At 37.4% G+C, this 12,015-nt stretch overlaps 1 protein-coding gene across 1 annotated transcript in view; it reads right to left on the reverse strand.

The window, feature by feature from the left end:
• ndrg2 (NDRG family member 2) overlaps positions 1-11,299 on the reverse strand; it is a 44,948-nt gene extending 33,649 nt beyond the window's left edge. The window contains exon 1 of the mRNA XM_051899664.1: positions 10,864-11,299. The gene's annotated coding sequence lies outside the window, so the exon portion shown is untranslated. The remainder of the gene's footprint in view (positions 1-10,863) is intronic.
• Between the last annotated feature and the right edge of the window lie 716 nt (positions 11,300-12,015).

Genomic DNA, 12,015 nt, shown 5'->3' on the forward strand with positions numbered 1-12,015 from the left:
GCAATGCTAGAGTTTAGAAAAGCACAAAACATTATAGAGACACTTTATAGTGACACACTTACGGGAAAAAGATAAATGCAAAGATCGCAAGAGTTACACAATCCCTGGCCCTGTTACTGAACTGTCTCTCTGTCTGTCTCTCTCTCGTGGCCTGCTTAGTACGAGACTTCAAAAACAGCTCCAGTGTTAACTGATAAACAACTCCACTGGCAAACACGCTGCTGTTTTCATGTCTCTCTCTGTCTGTTCAGTGCCAGCCCATCCCTCCTTCTCTCCTGCATGCCAATAAATGCAAAAATGCCTGAGGAAACTGTAAAGCTCCAGTGAGACCTACACCAAAAATGCTCCAGTTTTTGCAAATTTTACACACAGACACCTCTGATTTATCACATCCACATATTTCTTCATTTCCCACATGAAAATGTTATTGCTCAGCAATTGCTCTTTCATTGCTCAATGTTTGAGTACAAATGTGCAGAATGAGTTACACTGCAAAAAGCAATGTTCTTCCTCACTATTTTTTATTGTTTTATTATCTCAGTATTTATTATTTTCCAGTACAAATAACATTAAATTAAGATCCAATTATTGGAGAAGAAAAATAACCTAACATAATAAGTCTTGATTTCTGAAAAAATTATCAAAATTTAGTAGCCTAAATGTAAGCTTAGAAAAAATGAAATAGGGTCTGAAAATGAATCTTAAAGGATTAGTTCACTTCAAAATTAAAATTTCCTGATAATTTACTCACCCCCATGTCATCCTAGATGTTTATGCCTTTCTTTCTTCAGTCGAAAAGAAATTAGGTTTTTTGAGGAAAACATTCCAGGATTTTTCTCCATATAGTGGACTTCAACAGGGACCAACGAGTTGAAGGTCCAAATTGCAGTTTCAACGCAGCTTCAAAGAGCTCTACATGATCCCAGAAGAGGAATAAGAGTCTTGTCTAGCGAAACGATCAGTCATTTTCTAAAAATAATAAAAACTTATATACTTTTTTTTATATACTCGTCTTGTGCCACGCATTATGTAATCATGTTGGAAAGGTCACGCGTGATGTAGGCGGAAGTACCAATCCAGTGTCTAAAAAGCGAACGTGCAAAGACTAAGTCAAACACCCTTTACAAAAAAAGGTAAAACAACAATGTCAGATGATTTTGAAGTTGGAGGGAAAAATGAGATGGAGTTTTTGGAGATGGAGCCCTACAGTGGTACTTCCGTCTACATCACACGTGACCTTTCCAACGTGATTACGTAATGCGTGGCGCATCGCAGAGCAGTGTAAGATGAGCATTTGTGGTTAAAAAGTATATACATTTTTATTTTTTTAGAAAATGGCCGATCGTTTTGCTAGATAAGACCCTTATTCCTCGTCTGGGATCGTGTAGAGCCCTTTGAAGCTGCATTGAAACTGCAATTTGGACCTTCAACCCGTTGTACCCCACTGAAGTCCACTATATGGAGAAAAATCCTGGAATGTTTTCCTCAAAAACCTTAATTTTTTTTCGACTGAAGAAAGAAAGACATAAACATCTTGGATGACATGGGGGTGAGTAAATTACCAGGAAATTTTAATTCTGAAGTGAACTAATCCTTTAATACAAAGGGAAAACAAGACCTCACTGACAGATATTTGTTCTTGTTTTAAACGTAATTTTAATACATTTTTTCAGAAAACATGACTTAATATCTCAAGCCATTTTGCTTCTCAAGTAAATGTATCTTGTGATGTTCACGTTTAGTAATATAACAATGGTAACAGTGATGCTTGATTTAACACACACTAATAAGTCAATAGCTGATACAGTATAGAGCATATTGAGTTATAAAATTAAACTAGAGCTAATGAAACATGAAATACAGTGAATACTGAAACACAGAGAGATTCTCAAAGCCTTCCTTACCAATAAAATCTCAAATCTCAGTGATGACCTGTATGCTCAACCGTCGTTCTGTGCTGATCTGGGATCAGTTTTGAGCTTCATATTGTCATTGAAATGCTTTGGGTACAGATGAGAGAAGCTTGACGCCTGCGGCTGACTGACTGTAGCAGGATATTGAGGGTTTAAATCAAAGCAGAGGACAGAAAGTTGGAAGGGGATTGTGTGTCGTCAACCCAAACAATGATTCAGCGAGAGATGAAGAGGATGCTGTGTGTTTATGTGTAGTAGTAACTTTAATATTTAAAGGATTACACCGATATGAACAGGGTGTGTGTCATTTTTACAGTGATTACAGGCATAATAGCATAGCAAAATGAGAATTACTAAAGATAGATTGGGTCAACACAATTTCACCCTCAGTTCTGCGATGGCCACGTGCCAAATGAAGTTGGACCATCTCAATACCGAATACATTTGTTTAGTTTTATTACCAAAACACTGAATGCAAGTTTGTTTGTTTTTTTCTTCTGTTTATCCAGATTGCACTACAAAAATGTGCTGAGTATTTTTGACTTGTTTTCCAGTACAAATATCTAAATATTCTTAAATCAAGATACATTTACTGGAGATGCAAAATAACTAAGATAAGTTTTGTTTTTTCAAGTCCACGAAGTCCACTTTGAAGTCCACTATGGAGAAATATCCTGGCATATTTTCCTCAAAAACCTTAATTTCTTTTCGACTGAAGAAAGACAAACTCTTTAATGACATGGGGGTGAGTAAATTATCAGGAAATTTTAATTCTGAAGTGAACTAATCCTTTAAATCAAGATACATTTACTTGAGAAGCAAAATGACTTATGGTATTAAGTCTTTAAGTTATAAGAGTTATACTGCAAATATCTGCCAATGGGATCAGAAAAATAAACTTGATGCTGCAAAAAAAACTTTCTTATTCAGCATTTTGTCTTGTTTTCCAGTACAAATACCTAAACATTTCTAAAACAAGATACATTTACACTAAATCAAATGGTGAAGAAACAATTTTCACTCAGAAACTGCTAATTTCACAAACAATGACAACAAAACAGCAAGTAACATTGACATAAGCATGAAATTTCAAGCAGAAAAACTAACATAATATTTTCTCAAATAATTTTTGTTTTATTTACAACTTTGCAAAAATCAATTTATATTTGAAAAGCAAAATGACAAGATATTGTCTGGTTTCTGTTAAAAAAAATAAATGAGTTTATGACATTTTTAAGTGAGATTAAAATTAAGTGAGATTTTGTGCTAAAAACAAAGACAAATATCTGCCAATGTGGTCAGAAAATAAAGATAATTCAAAAAGAAAACAAGTTTATTTGTCTAATACATTGGCAGATATTTTGTCTTTGTTTAAAGCATAAACTCACTTATTTTTGATGCATTATTCAGACAATAAAACTTTATATGTTGTCATTTTGCTCTCAAGTAAATGTACCTTAATTTAAGAATATTTAGATATTTGTACTGAAAAACAAGACAGACCTACTGCACCAGAATGCTCTAGAAATCAGGAGGTTGAGTTTCAGTATGGTAGTAGTAGGGCAGGACATGTTTAGAGGCTTGACGGTATTTTAGGCGTTATGATAAAGGACACTGGGGTATGTTGCGGCCGGGCTATTCTCAGGCAAGCAGTTGTATATCGGTGTGGATTACGTTCCTGAAGACATTAGGCCACATGTGACTGCCTGGTACTTGCGCAAACCTCAAGCAATGTTTGGAAACGATACAAAAACATTACGTTTTTCATACTTGAAGGTTACAAACATTTTACTGTCAATCAAGAACGTAGACCACTGAACATGAAGTAAAGCAAACAGAAAAAACCTGAGTCAATCTCATGAGCGATTGGAGAAACGTCCTTGTAGTAGTGACCCAGAGTTGAGGACGGTGTAGTATGACGTTACTGGTAAGTGTGTGTTAACTGAGAGCTATTTCAAGAGTTCAGCCATGTTGGGCAGAGACGCCCTGAGAGACCTCGAGCTGTTTTACAAAACGCCTTGAAAGTGTTTGTGTGAAGAGCTCCAATCTAGAGTTTAATGGGCTGATCAGCAAAAAATCATTAGAAATAGTGCATGTTTGTGTTAGGTGTGAGTTTATTAAGCATTAGGGACAAAATTTTGCAAAAAATTTAGCTAAATCTGACAAAAACCACCTCAAAGGTAATAACTAATAAAAAATAATTAATAAATTAAGTAAATAATGCAAAAATAAATAGAAAAAAGTTTTCTTTTAGTGGTAAGTGAAATTTAGAGTAAATTTAAAAATAGACTTACTGAACTTGAACTTGAATAATTGCAACTGTCTAAATCGAAAGTATAAAAACAAACAAACTTGTGTTTTGCAGCAATGCCATAGAAGAACGATTTTTGGTTTCCCAAAGAGTCTTTGTTGAAACAGTTCTTATAAGAACCAATTTTTTTTCTTAGAATGAAGAACATTTTATAATCTAAAAGACGTTTTTTTCCTCTATAAAGAATCTTTTGTGCAAAGGAAAGATTCCATGGATGTTAAAGGTTCTTTATTGGCAACACTGATGCCAAAAAAGGATCTTTATTTTTAAGAGTGAATTAAATATTGTTAGCAGTTGGACTTTAAAAATGCCCCACTTGTTTTAATGACATACTGCCATTTCAGGGTGTGTATGAGAAACATGAAAAGTGAATAACTTCTCGACAAAACTCTGAACCAGCCATTTGAAACCTTAACACAGACAAATACCACAGTTAAACTATGGATACTTCACTGTATATCACCAGAGTTTAAAGCCTGGACCTCCATGAATCAGACAAAGCATTAGTTTTCTTATTTAAATCTGTTCAGCTCTCTGATTGTAGAAGGAAAAACTTAGTTTGCCTTCAAATATTCCCACTTGGGACTTTAAAAAACGACTTAATAAATTCTCAAAATGCATGATTTCTCTATGGGACAAAATATGCCATAATGTTAGTAATTGCATTTCTTTGTGCATTACAGTGTTGATTTGTATTAAGTCTGTGTGTCGAAGGAAAATAAATGTGACACCTGTGTGATTGTGCTGCTTGCAGAGGAATTAATGGTCAAACACACACACACACACACACACACACACACACACACACACAGTGAACTAGTAACAAACACATTGTGAAATGAACAAAGTATTAAAAGTAACCAATCTGTTCACAACAACAGCACACAGCGGATCTGGGTGGGTACATGTTTGTCCGTCTGCTCTTGGCTTTGTCCCTATGTTTGTTCATCTAGAAAGTATAGATGACAAAAGAAAAGAAAATGAGGCGCAGCAGCCACCATGGAGACATTGAGAGATGCCAAAACGCTCAGTGTTGTTTTCCTGATCCTTCACTCCTGTGTTTCCCACAGCGATGGTGCCGCATACATCACTTCAGCTGGAAAAGAGCAGCCAACACCCTGATGGATTACAAGCACTGACTACTCACTATTACTCACATTCACTATCTGTTTGTGTGCATCTATCTATCTATCTATCTATCTATCTATCTCCTTTCCTCTCGTGCCTGTTCTGTTCTTTACACTTTGATGTATTTATCTCCAGCAGTATCTCACTCTTGACATTCCTGGTGAAACTCTGTGGTCTAAATTTCCTCAAATCATCACATCTCAGTGTGTACTTGCGAACTTTCAGTAAAGCCCAGTGACTCTGTTCATTACAGAGAATCAAACATTCGATGTGATTAAGTGTCCTTGCATAACTGATGTGCATCATTAAAGAGCCACATCACTGAAAGACAAGATGTTCTCTCTCCAACATACACTCGTTCCTGGAACGACCTTCGCGCTGGAGGCTTGTCACCATTTGGAAGTGACACACAAAAAAAACCTCTCCAGATTTTATTAAGCAGATGTAATCTATGACCACGGCCATGAGGACATGACATCACTGAAATGCCTTAAACTCCTTCGCTTATGTAAACCCTCTCAGTTTACCCCGATTTCTGCACCAGTTCAATGTTTCATAGCGTAACATCATTCAGTGCAACAAGACAAAACAAGAAAGTGTTTTCAAGCAAACACTGCATTAAAATGATTCTGTAATTAATTTCACAGCATCACAGTCATGAAACAACTGTATAGCCAAAAGCAACACGTGTTCGGAGTCAAATAACCAGCGCATGGCAACACGGTTATTCTTTGCACTTATTACGACTGGTTACAAGAAGCCTACATGACAATGGCTTGTTCTCTCAACAGGGCCATACACCAAATATATCTCAATATTTATATTTGCTCTGAATTGACTTAAAATGGTGGTGGTGATGAAGGGGGGTCAATTGGGGACTATTATTTCAACTAATTCAAAATATGGTAAATATCAAAGTGTAATACCAATATACTAATAATATACTATAATTACCAATATACAATATAAATAAACCAATATACTATACCATTGCCCAGCCCTAATATCAACTAGTAAAACATTTTATCCCACTACACAGGAGATTCTTGTTTTACAAATCTAGATTCAAATCCACCCACATACCAATATTTATTCTCATCTTTTACATGTACACAAGCTAAAGAGGGCATCGCGAGGTGAGTAAATGAATGGGGAGAGAAACCACAGAGAGCAAAACTAGCTGGTGCTGAATGGTTGGAGGATGCGGGGGAACAGAGGGAGCTTTGTACCGCCATGAGCAGATCCACAAAACACAAGTCTGCAGTGACCTGAAGTCACCTCTGTGACTCTCTGACTGTTCACTGATCTATTTCACCCTTACTATTCTCATCCCAGTTACAGGTTCAGTTTTACACTGTATTGCATTGTCACCTTGAACTACACTGCAACATCAACTAACTTTTTCATGGTACATTTACGTTCAATAGAAGGAACGACTGAATGACAGACAGAACAAATGGATGGATGGACGATGGGTAGATAGATAGATAGATAGATTGATAGATTGATTAATTGTTCACTGCACAACACTGTTCAACAGCGACACCAGAAGGTAAAGTTACAGCGGGACGCCACGTCTCTCATGCCTCCTCTCAGCCCATGGACTTCTAACAGACCCCCTAAAGTGTGGGGTGGGTTTAGTGGGGGGTAATTGAGAATGAATGGGGAAAAGTCATGTGAGAGGAGGCAATGCCAATGATTGGATGTGATTGGTTATGATTGGCTATGATTGTTTCACGCAATAAATCCCACCTCTTGTTTTCATATGTGTTTTCCGTGTTCGTGAATCTGAATGAACAAAATGAAAGCGTTAATGGGAAGACTAATTAAAAAGTAAGTAAAAAGCTCAGCCACTTAGATATCATCACTTTATGTCACGTGAAAATCAAACTTGAAATGGCCAGAAAACATAATGACTGTGGGGGGTATTTAGTGAGCAATCAGCTTGGTGTCTGTGACCAGTGTTTACCAAACTTGTTGACTGATGATCCAAAATTAAGTTGACTATTAAAAAGAACAAGTGAACATCAGTTCAAAAATCAAATATATTATTTAAATTGCTACTGCCTTTAATAATTATTTTGGAATACATGTAAAAAAGCTTAAAACACTAACTTGATGAGATTGATACTTGGTCAGACATACAGATTCAGACATACAGACAGAATGATAGAATGAACCAACAACAGACAGACAAGCAGACGGACAGTCAGACAGACAGACTGAATGAACAAACGACGGAAAGGCAGATGGACAGACAGAATGATGGAATGAACAAACGACGGACGGACAGATATCTATTTCTCTATATATCTGTCTGTCCATTTGTCTATCCATCCATCCATTGTTCTGTCATTTCAGTCATTCTATCTATTGAACGAAAATGAACCATGTAAAAACACAGGCAGACAGATAAATAGACAGATAGACAGACAAACAATAAATGATAGAATGAATGAAGCAATGAACAAACGATAGACAGATTCTCATACCACCAATAAATGAAAGTTTCCTAATAGATGGATAGTTTCATTACTATCATTGCACTACTGAGTCAGTTTAAAAATATCTCTTCTTTTATTCATTGCTCGTCTAGTAATGATGTGTTGTACACAGGGTGCCATTCAATCACTCAATGCACAGCAGAGACTACATGAATGACAACCTGAAGTGCTATGATGATACTCCACAGAGCCCAACACTGGTGTCTTCTGCAGCCTGTGAAGGAGGAGCTGAAACTCTCTTTACCTTACATGCCCAAACCATGAATAGAACCCAAACAGTGACCTGAGACCAGCTACTCTTACATCATGAGCAGCTGTAATGTTGTGAACGGACATCACATTAAGGGTCTTTAAAGGGACAGTTCATCTAAAAATTATGTAATTTACTCACTCTAATCTTGTTAGCATGAAAGAGACTGAAATGGAAGATGAGTCACACTGTCAAGCTCCAAATAACACAACTTGTTCTATATTCTGAAGCTACAGGGCCGAATGGTTAGAGAGTCAGACTGGTAAGCCGAAGGTTGCAGGTTTGAGTCTCAATAGCCGCAGGAAATTACTGAGGTGCCCTTGAGCAAGGCACCTAACCCCCAATCGCTTCCCGGGTGCCACAGCAAAATGGCTGCCCAGTGCTCCAGGTGTGTGTGTTCACTGCTCACTACTCCTAATGTGTGTGCACTAACTTAAATACAGAGGACAAATTCTGAGTATGGGTTATCATACTTGGCCTTCACATGTCACTTAACTTAAAAGTCAACGTAAAATTTACATGAACCCTCTTACTTCCTTAATATATTTCCCAACCTTAATAGCCTTAATAAATCCTTAATAGGATTTTTACTTCTGGAACCCAAACAGTTGCTCTCTGAAGGTAGTTGGACGGGGAGGGTTGCAAACTAAGAGGGATTGATGACATCAACTGAAAAGAAAAATCATTTCAGAGGCAGAGCAAGTTATTATGTAAACATTATCACACCAGAAAGAGTGCTGTTACATTGAAAATCAGCAGGATCATGTGTCGTGTGTCACCAAGCAACACACAATCTGACAGCCTGTCTGGAGCTCAGACCAATCAAATTAGAGGACTAGAAAAAAACTAAACTGTTGCTCGTTTTTTGATGAAAGATTAAGACAAACACTGATAAAACATTCACAATAAAAACAGGAACATGTATTAAGGGACTACAAGAGTCCATTATGATGTTCTGTTTACATCAAATCTTCAAAAAGGCTTTTTAACATAACCAGTCGTAATGTGACAGTTTTGAAGGTGGAAATGTTCTCCAAACTTGTTAGGCTACTTAAAATTGATGTTACTCGTACAAAGCTATCGTATGACTTCACAGGAATAGACTAATTTTATCCCAGCTAACAGGGAACATTCGCAGAATGTTCTGGTTCAAGGTTCTCTCAAAGTTATGACTAAACATTCTTCCAGTAACGTTAATATAACGTTTGTTCAAAGTTATCTGGTCTTCAATAATGTTATCAAAACATTAGCACAAACACGCTATTTATAATAGAATTTTTTTTCTGAAAGATTTTAGTTGAATGTCTAATGTTTTTTTTTTTTAAATGTTACTACTTATTAAGTGTTACAGATGGTGAAGAAAACATTCAGAATTAACATTTCCATGATATTTGCAAAATGGTAAAACTGAACATTGTTTTCTCTAACCTTCACATAACCAAGAAAAACAGTTTGAACATTCTGAGAACATTCAGAAATAACATTTTCATAAAAAACCAGCATGCTGGTTAGGTGTGTTTTGAAGCATGGAAGCTGGTTTGAGCTGGATTATGCTGGTTCTTAGCTGGTCATGAGCTTGTTTTTGCTGGTCCTTAGCTGGTTTAAGCTGGTCAAGTGCTGGTCCTAAGCTGGTCCTGAGCTGGAGCTAGTTGTTTAGGACCAGTTTAGGACCACCATAAACCAGCTCAAACCAGCTTCCATACTTCAAAACATACCTAACCAGCATATGCTGTTTTTTTCAACAGGGTTAACGGAACGTCAGCAAAACGTTCTAGCTGGGATGGTATTTTTTGAAACTCGGCAGTGTTAAGTACAGTTCATTTTTGTAGTAGGCCTATGGAGCGTTAATATTGCGTAAAAATCTTTTGCGTTACGTAAAAGAAAAAAAAAAAAAAACATTACGTTAAGTAAATGGCAGAATTGTGTTTTTTGGGTGAACTATCTCTTTAAAGGTTGTATGACTCATTGAGGACCCCAGATAAGCCATAAAACGCCGCTTCAGGTTATCTCAGTGAGTCCAGCCGCATTTCCAGGACACGGTCTTTGTGCGTGTTTGTTTTGCATGCAGTCGTGGCTGGAAAAGGCCTTTGCGGGTTTCTCGGTTTGTCTGGGTCCGCGACACACCTCCCTTTGACATTGACACACATTCTCCACAGCCACGGCGCGTAAGTGAACAGAGCTCTACAGAACCGCTGAAAAGCCCACGACTGGAGCAGCAGCCCGCTGCGCGAGCCTATGTTTTCCTTTTAAAATTCAAGTTCACATCAACAAAAAAACAACAACACGTAGCCTATGCATCACTCCTGCGCAAATGCATGAACAAAGACCATCATCAAATAACTCAGTAGTAAACTGACATGTTAAGTGACGTTTGCGCACTCAGTGCCCATAAATCCATCAACAACTCTTGGAAAAAATGTGGGTTGGTTTCTGTAATACTTGCTACCTTAAGGTTATACAGTCATGGTTCATATGCAAGCTTATTTTAATGCAGCTTTATGTTTACAAGTTTCCAGCCGCTGGAACAGATTAGGGTCACGTATCATGTGTCGTTTAAAACGGATATTTTCGGCACGATTACGGTCTATGAATATATACATTTTATTCCATTATGCACAACAAATCGTGACCGTTCGTTATGTGGAAAACATTGTTGCATGCATTTAAAAACATTAAATAGTCTAATTGCATATGTAGCTTATAAATTAGGCATGGGCTGTTATAAGAAAAAAGCGTTTCTCAAAAAATTGCACTTACCTCTGATGTAAAATAATTATGATGTCGGCGTGCCCAATTTCCCTAAAATACAGAAATAAGCAAAAGTCGACACTCCTTTGTCTTTGAAATATATGTGTATTTTTCACAGTCTTGACCCTGGGTCGCTCCCAGTGCTCTTGAGCTCGCACTTTCTTTCCAGCAGCGTTTGTTATTTTCTTCTCCCTCTTTTCCTCGCTCTGTATTACCCCGTTTTTGTCCTTTCTGAAGCCACAGAAGAAGAAAAAAATCGTACAAAAAATATGGAGCCGTCAATCAAATAAGTCGACTTGAGTTATGGATGGGGGAGCACGAAATTAGGCATCGAGCTCAAGGCGTCAGTGCTGATGTGTTTGAGGACAGTTATATGGCGTATGTGTTGTGAAAAGCTATTCCTGTAACGAACTCTCCAACATACCCATACTCAGACGCTGAATGTCAAAGAAACCCCGTTCTTCAAAAACGGCTCCCCCCTGTTTTCGGAAATGGTTCGCGCCCGTTGTTGAATCGCCTGGTGGAACAAAACGCGTTCGCATTCCAAGGTTCTGGTTACAGCTGCGCTGCAGTCTTAAGCAAGAGGTTCGTGCGATTTGGGGCACGCCAGAAGATATAAATACACTAATCTCTAATTTCTTGCACAAATGTATAGGATATGCAAATTGGGTAGACGAATGATTTGGGAAAAACGAATGAAAACGGGACGCGTCACGCTCATCATAAAAGCTCGCTTCAGGCAGTCCTGAAGAGCTATTGATGGGGTAAATTAGTACACGTTCTCAATTAAGACACAAAATAATTCAAACATATGTACAAGACACTTTATAAGAGCCGTTTCTCTGTCAGACTAAAGTTACCACAGTAACTGCTGTGGTATTTGTAGTAAGACTAAAACGCAAAAACAGCATGCTATTAGTAAAAGTAGCCTATCTCAGAAACACTACAGCTAACGTTAGCTGCCAGGTTAAAATGCAGATTTCCTCACTCAGCTTAGGTCTGTTTCACATTGTACGTATTTATTTTGGCGGTTGTAGTAACAGCTTACCGCATTCACACTGACTGAATGATTACTGGAAAAGTCACGCAAAAAATAATTCTATCGTCATTTGACTTTATTACTTTTGCAAAGCACAGATATATTTGGAAGAATTTTAGGAA

The sequence above is a fragment of the Ctenopharyngodon idella genome, chromosome 7 (assembly GCF_019924925.1).
Source record: "Ctenopharyngodon idella isolate HZGC_01 chromosome 7, HZGC01, whole genome shotgun sequence".
Lineage (NCBI taxonomy): Eukaryota > Metazoa > Chordata > Actinopteri > Cypriniformes > Xenocyprididae > Ctenopharyngodon > Ctenopharyngodon idella.